Source organism: Xenopus laevis, chromosome 2L (assembly GCF_017654675.1).
Source record: "Xenopus laevis strain J_2021 chromosome 2L, Xenopus_laevis_v10.1, whole genome shotgun sequence".
In the NCBI taxonomy this organism is placed as follows: Eukaryota; Metazoa; Chordata; class Amphibia; order Anura; family Pipidae; genus Xenopus; species Xenopus laevis.
The window spans coordinates 10,172,460-10,186,445 of NC_054373.1; the positions used below are offsets into that span (position 1 = coordinate 10,172,460).

Consider the following 13,986-nt stretch of genomic DNA (forward strand, 5'->3'; position numbering starts at 1 on the left):
CTATTTGCGGGTAGTGGGCAGCCCCGGTCAGGCTCTTCTTCCTGCTCTCCCTGCTTGCCACCTTACACTGGCCACTTCCAACTTCTGGCTTCCGCTTTTATAGCTGCTGCCTGCTCGACCGCCCCTTTTGTGACGTCATCTGTGGGGTCTATAAAAGGATCACTTCTAACCAGGTCTGCCTTGTCTAGTTCTTCATCCACTCCATTATTATTTGGCATGGCCCTGATTCTACCCCCTCATCACCCTACTACTGCCCACACTGTATTAGCTCTTGTCTGATACACTTGCCTTCCTACTTCTGCCTTCCCAGTGCCCCCTACCTATCCCTGAAAGATATGCTTTGAAATATCATGTAGAAGTAAACAGAAAGCTGTGGAGTCCTTCTTTGGTGAATGTTATTTTCACCCTTTGATTAATGGGTGAAAATAAAGAAAAAAATCATCCTCATTTAACCTCAGTTATAATACTATGGTTAAAGGACAACTAAATCTTAACAAAGACATAGGGTAGAAATGGTATACATTATGTTTTAGGGTTCTCTGCCAGCCCACATCATTCAAAGCTCTTTAGATGTAAAGATTTGTGCCGCCAAATATGCTCCTAGTAGCTCCCAATCTTTTTGTATATTGACCTTCTTGGCTGCTGTCACTTACCTGAGCTTAGAGACCAATTCACAATATACAGTGTACATAGAATTGAAATATTACATTACAGGGTGGATTATTAATTCATTCAAATTCTCATTTCAGGGTAAAAAAGAGAACAATTAGCATCATAATTCAATTATCATCCCTGTAGTTAGCCTCTCAACAATTGCCCAGAGCACACTGAGCATGAGACATGTCGCTGACACTCCTAACACAATCCAAGATGGTGAGCTCCTGTAACAGCTTTGATGCCCGGGATCATTACTGTTATAGAGATTCTGAACCTTTAGGCTTGTGCATTAAATTCATCATATAAAGCCATATTTGTTTTTCAGGTTTAGTGCTCCTTTAAGGTATAGAACCATAAAATTATCTACAGGAATCATATCTATGTAGTTAGTCTTGCTAATGAGATAGCAAGACTAGCTACATAGATATGATTACATGGTAAGGCCATTCTCTGACACAGTTTCTAGACATCCCATGAGGTTTTATATCTTGAGGAATCCTGTCTCCTATAAGAAACCTATCTGTGCCATTTCACTTTGCTGAAAAATTTGCGAATTTACCAAAATATTTGGGAAACTGTGAAAAATTCGAAAAAATGCATTAAAGTCAAAGGGCGTCAAAATAAATTTGACAGGCGACAATTTTGACGCAAGCGTCATTTTTTATATGCGCAACTATTTTGTCCAAATGCAGTAGTCAATGGGCGTCTTATAATTTTTGACGCACGACAATTTTATGTGCGCGGCTATTTTGACGCACAACAATTTTTGTTTTTATTTTTCGGCGCTGTTTCCTGAATTTATTCGCCGTCGGTGAAACATGGAAATTCACAGCCAATTCGGGCCTGGCAATTTATTCGCTCATCACTAGAGATAAAACATTTGTGTAGGTTATTCTTAAAGACACACTGAAGCTATACATTAAATGGATTATATACGGCATGTAATATATTAGCATACAAACAAGGAGAAATCCAAGAATCTGTATTGTAGTGTAATGTTCTCTAAAATAAGGAGCAAAAATGTCATTTTATAAAATGAGCTTAAAGGTGGTAAGGCGTGCTCTGATTCTGGCAGATTTGGCCAATCATCTAGGCTCATATAGTAGCTCTGCTGCCCATCGGACAGATAATCCTGTACTCCTGGTGGATTGAAGTTTATCGATGCTGATGGAAAACTTCAGGAAAAAGGAAGTTGAGAGGAGTGACAGCTTTGATGTTCCAATCAATGGGGGGGGGAAAGGTCAAACCCAACCAATGGAACAACAGATCTATAAAAAAGTTTTTTTGGACTAAGCTCTGATGTACAGCTGATACCAACATAAGGGTATCAGAGTACAAAAGAATTTCCACTGTCTGAGTTAATCATAGTATAAATAACTCACATTTTGTCATGTCCTCTATCATCTGTTTCTGTGAGAACAATAGGAAGAATTTCATCCATCCAACAAAGTATGCGCCTTTGTATCACATACTCAAAGACTTTTTTCTTGATCTGTCAACAAGGAACAGGTTTAGTCTATAACGAAATCTATTCTGGGAACCTGTTGTTTTACGTTATTATCTCAGTAAGCCCTAGAATTTTTTTAGTCTTTTTTATCCTTGTTTTTATAGAGCCACGTTTCAATGCGCCCCAGTGGAGCTTACAGTCTAAGGCACCGACCACATTCACATACACTAGGGTCAGTTTTATCAGGAGCCAATTAAATTGGAGCCAAAGAAAATTGACTACCCGGTGGAACCCCATGTAGGCCAAGAAAACATACAAACACCTTGATTCAATTCAGCTTTGAATTGAAAATTCAGGAACAGAGATCACTTGAGGTAAAGACAAAGTTTATTTGACACAAGCTGCATGGATTGTGCACTCTCAGGAGTCAGTACCCCAAACAAAGGAATCACAGGGTTTTTATAGACTTGTAAAAAGGGAGTTACTGGTTGGAGAGTTTAGAGATATCATTCCACAGCACAGGAAAACAAAGAACTTCTCTTTTCAGCCAAACAGGTGGCTCTGCCTCAAGGCCAGGGTACTAGTGACCAAGGCTAGCTTAAGAACAGAACCCATCCAAGTCATTTGGGTTCACATGGGAATCTGCATACACATCATTTTATTCTCTATCAAGTCTAAATGCAATAAGACAAACACACTACACACCACTGTCACAATGAAGCGCAATGAAGCATGGTGGCAGCAGGTTATGGAAGACTTAGGAGAGAATGAATGCAGCAAAATACAGTGATATGAGTTAACATGCCAATGTCCAGATATGCCTAAACCTTTACAGCTATCCACAGAGAATCAAGGCTATAAATGCTGTCTCTAATAAATTAGACTAACAAAGAATTAGGCACGGTATGCTTCATGTTTTGGAGTTTTGTAACAGCAAAAGGCCACCACAGCCCTATAGATTTAAAGATCCATGTCTCCAAAGATGTCCACAGTTGCTCCCCATCTTAGTATTTTGCTGAGGCAGCAAACATGCTCGGTCTACTTTGGGCTACTGTCAGTTACCTGAGCTTAGGCATAAACTGGGTATACAGTGGCCTTCCTAGATTGCACCAGGCCACCTTTGCAAAAAAACTACAGAGGGACTTGGCACTACCTGCCTGTATTCCCAGCCAACTGGCCACTCACCCTCCATCCCTATCTCTCTCCACCATTTGTAGCTTGTTTATATAAACTATAGTAGTACTTATCTGTTATCTACTGTGTATCCTGTGCTTGAATGGCTGCCCCCATGGCTACACAACAGCTTGTTTATATAAACTATAGTAGTACTTATCTGTTATCTACTGTGTATCCTGTGCTTGAATGGTTGCCCCCATGGCTACACAGCAGCTTGTTTATATAAACTATAGTAGTACTTATCTGTTATCTACTGTGTATCCTGTGCTTGAATGGCTGCCCCCATGGCTACACAACAGCTTGTTTATATAAACTATAGTAGTACTTATCTGTTATCTACTGTGTATCCTGTGCTTGAATGGCTGCCCCCATGGCTACACAGCAGCTTGAGTCTGCAGCTTGAGATTTACTATAGGACCCGTAGTGTGAATTATTCCTAAGATTCCAATAAGTGACGCTGGGAAAATTGTTTGGTGTAATACACAGCAGCTTGAAGCAAAAACACCAGTTGTACCAGTGCAGGACAATAGCACTTTATATTTTAAATACTTTATAACACATTTTTGGTGTTACTGTTCCTTTAAGCTTAGATTCTAAAATCCTAAATCCTGAGACTCACTCTTTAAAAGAAAAATAAACCCCTCAAACAATGTAGATCTCTATAAAAATATATTGCATAAAACGCTTATATTTAAAACCCCGCTTCATGTAAATAAACAATTTTCATAATAATGTACTTTTTTGGTAGTATGTGCCATTGGGTAATAGTAAATAGAAAATTGTCATTTTAAGTACTCAGAACCACCCCCTGGAATCCTATGATTCATGGTACACACAAACAAACCACACATGTTAGGTCACATGAGCCAATTAACAGACAGAGTTGTGTCTTTTGCTTCCACACTTCTTCCTATTACAGTTAGAGCTGCAGTATTTCTGGTCAGGTGATCTCTGAGGCAACACACAGACCATCACTAAATGGTAGTTCAAGGCAAGAGATGTAAAAGGGCAAGATTTACTTAAATAAATATATATATATATATATATACCAGTTTGGTAAGGTTCATTTATAAGCCACTTATTATGATATAAACTGTTGTGATCTGTTGTTTAGTATTCATTTTGGGGGTAAAACTATTTCCCTTTAAGGTCCTCCATCTATGTTAGGAAAATGATACCTTGACTGTAGGTGAGATTATTAAGAGTTATGGGCTCAGTATCACACCCACCATACACACAGGTTAGACGAACGTAAGATGCAACTTAACAGGCCAGCAGCCTACCATTAGTTTCTACTAATTCAACAAGCACTACAGCAGCAAAAGTGTTAAATCACATTCAAAGACACGTTCTTCCTGCCAGTCAACTGTTTAATTAGCAAATAAATATATAACTTTCCCTTTCAACACACACAGTTAATTTTACACCGGCAGGCACTTTCATGCGGACTAAGGGTTCTTTCTAGAGCAGAGGTCCCCGACCTTTTTTACCCTTGAGCCACATTCAAATGTAAAAGGAGTTGGGGAGCAACAGAAGCATGAAAAAGTCCCTTGCGGTGCCATATAAGGGCTGTGATTGGCCATTTGGTAGCCCCATGTGGACTGGCAGCCTACAGGAGACTCAACTTGGCATTATACTTAGTTTTTATGCAATTAAATCTTGCTTCCAAGCCCAGAATTCAAAAAGAAGCACCTGCTTTGAGGTCACTGAGAGCAACATTCAAGGGGTAGGAGAGTAACTTGTTACTCACGAGCTACTGGTTGGGGATCACTGTTCTAGAGCAACAAGGGCAACACTTAAATGTTATCTGTAATATTATCTGTAATATTACAAAAGTAAACATTTACAAAAAAAGATATTACAAAAAAATATATCATTGGCTTGGAAACTGGGAATACAACCCAAGAACTCCTTGCGTGACATAAAGTATTGGACCTCTGACCTTTTTATACCCTACTGGGACATTACTCCTCATGTCCTTATGCATAATGTAGGAGTGCCAGGGAACATGTCATACTGACCCTCTGTCAATGGTTCCAGGTCACTTTCTACAGTATAATATTGGTACTTGCTTGCCTGGTATCATTAGGAAGCATGTGATCTCCTTACAACCAATATGGGATTAATAAGGGACTCAGCCCCAAGTCAAAGACTATATGGATCCCTTTCTGGAATCCATGTATACTCATAACTGACCCCCTGAAGCTCTGGGTCCACTTGACCCTTTCCTTTGTTAAACAGTTCAAAAAGCAATGACTGTTAGTTTGCGGCCCAAATAGTGTGTCTATAAAATCAGGGCTGGAACTAGGGGTAGAAGAGGCAGCTGCCCAGGGGGGGCGCAGGGCAGCTACCTCTAAAATTCAACAACACCAATTAGGACCGCTCCAACTCACCACCACTTAGCTGCTTCCCTTTGAGGTCGGGTGCTCAGTCCGCAGTGTCCCCACTGCCACAAATGTATACACCAACAGATGAACGGCACTCCGATAAAAAACAGGCTTTTTGCCCAGTAATAAAAAGCCTGTTTTTTATCGGAGTGCCGTTCATCTGTTGGTGTATACCTCTAAAATTGTCTTCTGCCTACAACTAGTCCACACCAGTCAGTGTTTCGCCCCTTCCTTCCCTCCGTCAACCACCCCCCGTCGCACCCCCTTTTCTCCTGTCACCCTCCCCTCCGTCGCTCTCCCCTCCCTCCTCTCCATTGCTCACCCCTCCTTCCCCTCTGTCTCCTCCCCTCCATCTACTCTCTCTCCATCACACATGCATGTGTGGGGGGATTGGCCAGCCGGGTTGTCTAGGGTGCCCGGCCTGGCCCTGTCCTTCTTCAAATTGCCTTCTAGCAGGGTCGGACTGGCCCCCACCGGGCCAGACCACCTCTTCTGATCTCCTGGCCGTAAAAAAAAAAAAAACATTTTGCAACTCCGTGTGTGACGCGGCTCCTTTTGTACATGTGCGGCATCACAGTAGGGGGTCCAGAGGGCCCCCTACCTTCTAGCCACCTAAGTGTATTACCTTATAAAGGGTCTCTCTGTGAGTCTGAGACCAAACATTTCTAGTGCTAACCCTTTATAATGCAAAAGCAATACTGCTCTGGCAAACTAGCATTAAGTGGGTCATTAATTCCAATATGTACCAAGACCCAATCATTTCTCTACCTGGTGCAACACCCTGGCACCAGGAAATGAACACTTTCTAATGGTTTTCCTAATAATAGAATCCCCTATAAGCACATTCTGTTTAGGACCAGCCCTTCTCTCCTCCCCACCACAGTTACAGAGACTGGTCTCCTGACTGTTTGAAAGATCAGCCCCATCTAGGACTGCTCCCATCATCCTCGCACAATTTACTCAGTCTATTGGAATGCACAAACCCCAGAGCAGCCTTCCTTTGCCCCACACTGGCCTTCATCACTTTCACCCAACTGACTGCCTCATCATCCTTCTGCTGTTCTCCTCCCCCAGTACTGACCTCTGGTCCTGCTAGTTCTCGATCTATGAGCAATAGACTCCTCTCAAGGCTGGCAGTTGGCTGTAGTGTTTGTTCTAGGGCTTTATTTCGATCTTCTAAGGTGTCGATTTGATCTCATCCACCACAGAGGTAAGCACTTTGGAACTCCTGATCCAAATCTGCATACACACGGCAAACTGGGCACTGAGTCCGACCTTCCGTCTTGCTGCCACTCATTAACCCAGTTACAGTGCACAAAACAGGAAAAACAAATTATAATACTTACTTAAAAAACATTAAATTTTAAACTCTTTTTGTTTTAAAGTTCAGTTACAGAGGACCCAATTATGGGAGCAAAGTCCCCTGGAGTCCCAGGGCTTCTATTTATACTGTCTGTTCAGGTGAAACCAAGCATTGTAGCTTTTGGAAAGCCTCTTTAGTTTCACCAAACTTTGTTATTTCCCATTTGGGTCAATGCTACACCTTGGACAAAATAAAACCAGAACATTTAAATAAATAAACCACATTGATAATTTATACTTGTCTTTTATTGTTGTTGTTGTTGTTGTTGTTGTTGCTTTATTCATCCACTTCCTGTTAGAATACGTTTCTGAAGAAAATCAGTTTGGTTTCCGTGAATATAAAAATACGTTTCTGAAGAAAATCAGTTTGGTTTCCGTGAATATAAAAATATGTTTCTGAAGAAAATCAGTTTGGTTTCCGTGATCTATATTTGTTTATCATAAAAAAGTTGTGTTTTTTTTAGTCACCTGTGTGTTATAAATAACATTGGTATATTTGGTATATTTGCCTAACCTTACACAAAAAAATGCTGCTCTCGAGTTGAGGCTGTAATTAGCATTGGGATGCCTTTACTGAATGTAATTCACCTACAAGGACAGATTATGCACCAACAGGGCACTAGGGGGCTCAAGCTCCACCCAGCTAACGTAAGCCCCACCCAGCTAAATTAAGCTCCACCCAGCCAACTTAAGCTCCACCCTTGAACCACTTCAGGTCCACCATTTTCAACTGAACTGGTCCCCTACAAACTATGAGCCGTGGGCAGTTGCCCATCTAGCAAAGTTAGTAATCCACCACTGGTTACAAAGCTGCCAATGGAAGTTGATGCTTGATGTGAAAAGATTCTCCTCTGCTTCAGTTCAATATAGATTTTATGAACCACAAATACAATATTCAGAATATTCTTATTTTTATTTTTTTTTCCATTTATGACTTTGATTCTCATTAGCACCCTAAGGCATTGCCCAAATTATAGGGTGGAGGCCAACTGCAGTCAAATGCTTCATACCGCTGTCATTTCAAGAAATATTCACAGATTAACTCCAAATTTCCTAAAACTGGAAAGAATGTTCTGAATCCCATCCCATAATGTTACCCTGCACTGGTAAAACTGATCAAATACGCCACTATTGTTTATAACAACTGCTGCTGCTGTGAAGCATTGGAGGCAATTAGAAAAGGGCTAAACAGCAAAGGTTAAAGGAGAAGGAATGCCATTTTCTACTTGGGGTGCTAAGTACTTAATAATAAGGATTAAAGCAGCGTCGGACTGGGACACCAGGGGCCCACCCAAAAACCTTAGACCAGGGGCCCACCAAGTAATCTTAGACCAGGGGCCCACTCTCAGTACTATTATTCTTCAGCTCCTCAATCAACCTCTGTTCTCCTAGTCTGTTTTCTTTACACACTATAATCAATTATTCCATCTATTTAGCCTCTTTTTCTCATAGAAATAGTGAATGACCATGAAATAGGCCAAAAATTTAGCAGCATGAGGGGCCACTGACACCTTGGCCCACCGGGACTTTTCCTGGTATCCCGGTGGGCCAGTTCGACACTGGATTAAAGTTCTAAATCAAAAGTGTTCTCCAGTTCGGTAGCAACGAAGGTTCTCTCCAACCTCCAAAATAGTTCAAAAAGTTCCAAAGGAGTGTTACCGATCGTACCTCAAAGAAAATGAGTGGAAAAAAAAAACAAGAAAAAGCATATAGTGTAGCGTTCTTGGGTAAGGTTACACTCAAAGTGATATCATTCACTCGTGCAGTTTTGTGACCTTTACGGCGCTTTCTCCCTGGGTGCGGTTTCTCCCATGACACAGAGTGGAGTACCTGCACCCAGGGAGAAAGCGCCGTAAAGGTCACAAAACTGCACAAAGCATTTGGCCCTTATGAGAATTTTGTAAGTGCAATATATTTTTATTAAAGTGTTTTAAAAAAAAGTTTCCGCACATGCCACTCTTATTGTTGTCCACAAGGAAGGACTCGAGAAGCAGCTAACAATTTTTATATGGGAATTTTATCCTGACTGTCTGTGAGTATAATCGACTACCAGAAACGGCGTCTATAATTGTGTGGGTATCCCTCTACCTCTTAAAACTTTTTCTTCACTCTTTAGCACAAACGCACTTTAAGTTGAAGGTGTTTAAGTATAGATGAGAATTAATCTCACTAACGCACAAATTACCTTGGAATCGGAATTGATACACTGATAGTGTGTGAATGATATCACTTTGGGTGTAACCAGTGGCATAACTAGATGTTGCTGGGCCCCATAGCAAATTAATTTTAGAGCCCCCAACATATCCAGTGTTTGTCCTGTTTTACCAATATATGTTCAAATTGCTCATCAATGAGGGCCTCATGGGGCTCCCTGTACCTCCTGGGCCCCCCTGCAGCCGCAGGGTCTGCTTCCTCTGTAGTTACGCCCCTGGGTGTAACCTTACCCAAGAACGCTACACTATATGCTTTTTCTTGTTTTTTTCTATACTCATCTTCTTTGAGGTACGATTGGTAACACTGCTTTGGAACTTTTTGGACTACTTTTACTTACCTGACACCCCGGGCCGGTGCACTTATCATGCAGAAAACCGCACCGGCCAGGGTTCTTCTAGTGAGCACCACGGAGGGATCCTCTTCCTGCTTCTTCGGTTTTTAAATTTACCGGGGCAGAAGCATGCGCAGTAGAGCAAAATAGCAGTTTTTTCCGTTTAAGTTCAACATATCGTTCTACTGCGCATGCGCAGCCGCGAGAAGACCCGAAGAAGTGGGAAGAGGATCGCTCCGTGGTGCTCGCTAGAAGAACCCCGGGCCGGTGCAGTTTTCTGCTGATAGGAGCACCTGCCCGGGTGTCAGGTAAGTAAAAGCAGTCACTTGGGGGTGCCTATCTTTTGGCACTCCCAAGTAGAAAATGGCATTCCTTCTCCTTTAAATAGCAGATAACAGATACGCTCTATAGAACACCATCACATTTTACAAAGCTTATCTGTTGTGTAATCTAAGGCTTTTTCCTATGAATGGCTGCCCTCATGGCTACACTGCAGCTAACTCAGATATTACTGTAACATACCTCACAACATTTTGGAAATAGAAAGAGGTGAATTTTTTTTTTGACCATGCCCATTTTGTGGCCACGCCCCCTAATGTTCATTTTACAAAATTTGGCAGGTTATGAAAGTTTGAACTCATTTCTGTGGTTTTTATGTGTTATTACAGTTTTGCTAATAAAGTTGAATTTCCCTTTAAGCTGCAAGTCAGTTTCCCCAAGAGACCTGCTTATTTTAAATTGTTACAATTGCTTCTTTACTTATCTTAAATTGTTACAAATGTATCTAAGGGTAAGGCCACACTGGGTGTTTTGGGGAGATTTGGTCGCTTGGCGACTAATCGCCTTGTCTTTGCGGCTACCAATCTCCCCAAACGCCTTCCCTCAATCTACGCCAGCTAAAATGAGAAAACTCCGGCGCTAATCACAAGCAGTGATTCGTTTTCCAAAGTCGCCCGAAGTTTCCTCTGTGAGGCAACTTCGGGCGACTATGGAAAATACATTGTCGCTTGTGCTTTAGCGCAGGCGACTTTTACTTATAGCCTATGGGAAAACACGCTGAGGCAGTTTGGGGAGATTGTCGCTCAGAAGACGAAGCGATTAGTCCCCAGACGACAAAATCTCCCCGAATATCTTCCTGTGAACTAACCCTTAGTATGTTATGGAATGGCTAGTTGTAATCAACTTTTCAATTGGCCTTCGTTTTTTTTCTTTTTTCTCATTTTTAAGTTATCTGCTTTACTCTTCTGACTCTTTCCAGCTTTCACATGGGGTCACTGACCCTATCTAAAAAATAAAAGCTCTGTAATAAAAAATGAAAACAAATTGCAAATTGTCCTAGAATATCACTCTCTACATCATATTAAACATTAATTTAAAGTTGAACAGCCCCTTTATTATCCAAGCAATAATGTGCGAATTTGTCCTGCTTCGCCGAATAATTCGCGGTGGAAAATTTGCGAAACTCGAATGTTGACGACCACGTCAATTTTGACACAGTCGTTAAGTCAATGGGCACGTGATGGTTTTGACGTGAGCAACTTTTCCGATGCAAGTCCAAATTTTATTTTTTACGCCGGTTTCACGAATTTATTTGCCGGCGGTGAAACGTGCAAATTCACCTCGAATTCGCGCCTACCAAATTTATTCGCCCATCACTATATCCAAGCTATTGCACTTGTAAAACAAAAGGAGGAAATAAAAAGAAAGGTGGGCATTCCCTGGGGAATTAACTAGAGCCAGTGCTGTCCAAGTTCTGTGGTACCGAGGGCCAAAATTTTACTGGCCTATGTGGAGGAGAGCCGATAATGGAAGTCAGTGTTGGCCACTCCCCTTTTAAACCACACCCACTGTAAACCACACCCACATTACCACAAGAACTTTTAAGATCATATCCACATTAACGGTGGTAGCACACCAAAAAACCAAATGGTTGGTGCTCACTGCAGGGAAATCACTCTATGGGAAAAATTGAAGTCATGTTAAAACATACCCTTAAATCCATATGCCTCATCCTCCCCTGTGGATAATACAACAGCCCCCCAACACATGATTAAACACCGTAGGGGCCCTTAACAACAATTTCCAAATGCTAATAACCCCAAGAACAAACCCCTAACAGGGTTACATCCCACAGGTAGGGTAGGGCAAACTGAGAATGGCACACACAGGGATTTTTGCACCCTAGGCAAAGGCTTCAATCAGTGAACCCCCCCCCACCCAGTCCTGCATTACCATTTCCCACCTTACCAGTCATATAGCCCCCTGTACCTGTGCCAGCACCTATCATATTGCCTCCATTTGTACCAATACCAATGGCAGTCAATCCCTCAGATTGCCTCCAGGCCCCAATCCGTACCTGTGCCAGCATAAGCCAAAACATCCATCATATTTTCACCCCAATCTGTACCTAAACCAGCGGCAACCAAAATAATCCATCATATTGCCCAATTTGTCTCTGTTCCGGCAGTAGCCAAAAATCCATCATATTGCCCTCAAACATCTGTGTACCTGTGCCAGCAGCCACAATATTGCCCCATGTACCTGAGCCAACAGCAGCCAATCCCTTATATTGCCCCCAATCTGTACCTGTGCCAACATCAGCCAAAAAATACACACTATTGCCTCCATATATGTACTTGTGCCAGCAGCAGCCAAATATTCATCACATCATCTGTTTACCTGTGTAAGTAGCAGCCAAGATATTGCCCACAAATATGTACCTGTGCCAGCAGCTGCCAAAAAGGAGCCGGGGAGTGATTCTGTCTGGAACAGGGGGTTTATAAAGTTGAAAAACTATTAAAGGCCAAGCAAATCAGGGTTTAAAAAAGAAAGAAAGGAAATTCCCCTTAAAAGTGTGCCCCACCCATGATTGCGCCCTAGGTGGGCGCCTACTCTGCCTGCCCCTTGTTCCAGCCCTGCAGGGAAGGAAGACAGAACAGAGCAGGAGACAAGGAAAGCTCTCAGTCTAATATGTACTACATACAGTGACACAGTGCTGGTGACCCATTAGCATTTTGAATATGGTGTGAACAGGTGAACAATGGGGGCAGTTTCAGTCTGGGTCTCAGGTGTGAACAGTACAGGGTTTTAGGATGTGAACAATAGAGGTGTCACAAGTGTGAACAATACAGGGGGATCACAAGTGTGAAAAATACAGGGATTAGAGTCTGAATTTGAGGTTTAAACAATGCAGGGTGCAGTTTATCTCTACAGTGATACCTTTTAAATTTTACATATGGTAAACAGACACAGCATCTGGGGGGCCAAAGAAGGAGGGTCGGCCCGCGGGCCGCCAGTTGGACAGCCCTGAACTAGACCATTAGTAATGTACTTTTTCAATACTTATCTTTTATATGTCACTGGCTGAATTAAACCTTTAGAGTAGACACCACTGTACCTACACAGAGAGATGTCTAAGGGCTACAGTAACACTGTGATCCTTAATGAAAATGTTTCCAATAAACTCATTAACATCAACAATGGATTCAACCCACATTACATTTTTGGGGGATGGACAAAAAGAGAAACCATTTCCCAATTGTTTTAAAGGGATTGGTCACCTTTAAGTTAACTTTTAGTACGATGTAACAAACTGTAATCGTTTTTTTAATTATTCGTAGTCTTTTTATTAGAAAAAAACATCACAACAAAGGCCTTACGCGTTTCGTGACATGGGGGCACTTAGTCATGTGACTTAGCGTCCCTATGGCACAATAGCGTAAGGGTTTGTTGTGATGTTTTTGTTCTAAAAAATTACTTTTACTACATCTAATTTTGGAGTGAGATCCGGTTTGTGCCAGCCCATCACTATTTATCATCTTGTATTCTTAAAGCAATATTGCACAAAGAAAATTTCCCCAGCTCTCCAGGGCCCACGGCTGCATTTAATGCAAAAAAATTGAATGAGAATCCCAGCTGATCTGTGTAAATCTGACTCCATGTTCTTTGTTCCTGCAACTGGAGTTGGAAGCTTTAAGCCAAGTTTCCCAGCACTGAACTACTAGAAAATCATATAAACATGAAATAAACCCAATAGGCTGGTTTTGCTTCCAATAAGGATTAATTATATATTAGTTGGGATCAAGTACAACCTACTGTTTTATTATTACAGAGAAATAGGACATGTATTTAAAATTATTTCATTAAAATTGAGTACATGGGAGATTGCCTTTCTGTAATTCAGAACTTTCTGGATAACAGATCTTCAAACCCGTATCCTGCTTTCAAAGACGTTGTGAGCATTATGTTTAAAATAGGAGGTGAGGTGTTTAGGATGTAAATACGTAAATCATTCTGGGCGCAATTGGACATAAATAGTCTAGGAGGATGTGACCAATTACAAACCTGGATGAAGTTTATCGTGAAATGCCGTCTTTAAGTCGTTATGCAACACTTTATAGTTTATATTGTGA

The 13,986-nt window shown here is 41.5% G+C and overlaps 1 protein-coding gene across 5 annotated transcripts in view; it reads right to left on the bottom strand.

Annotated features, from left to right (window-relative positions):
• tmprss2.15.L (transmembrane serine protease 2 gene 15 L homeolog) overlaps positions 1-6,942 on the bottom strand; it is a 38,640-nt gene extending 31,698 nt beyond the window's left edge. For 3 of the 5 annotated variants that reach the window (XM_041581532.1, XM_041581530.1, XM_041581531.1), the window contains exon 1: positions 6,749-6,942. The gene's annotated coding sequence lies outside the window, so the exon portion shown is untranslated. Of the gene's footprint in view, positions 1-2,039; positions 2,150-6,748 lie in introns of all 5 variants that reach the window. The other 2 variants (XM_041581529.1, XM_041581528.1) reach the window with 2 other exon arrangements.
• Between the last annotated feature and the right edge of the window lie 7,044 nt (positions 6,943-13,986).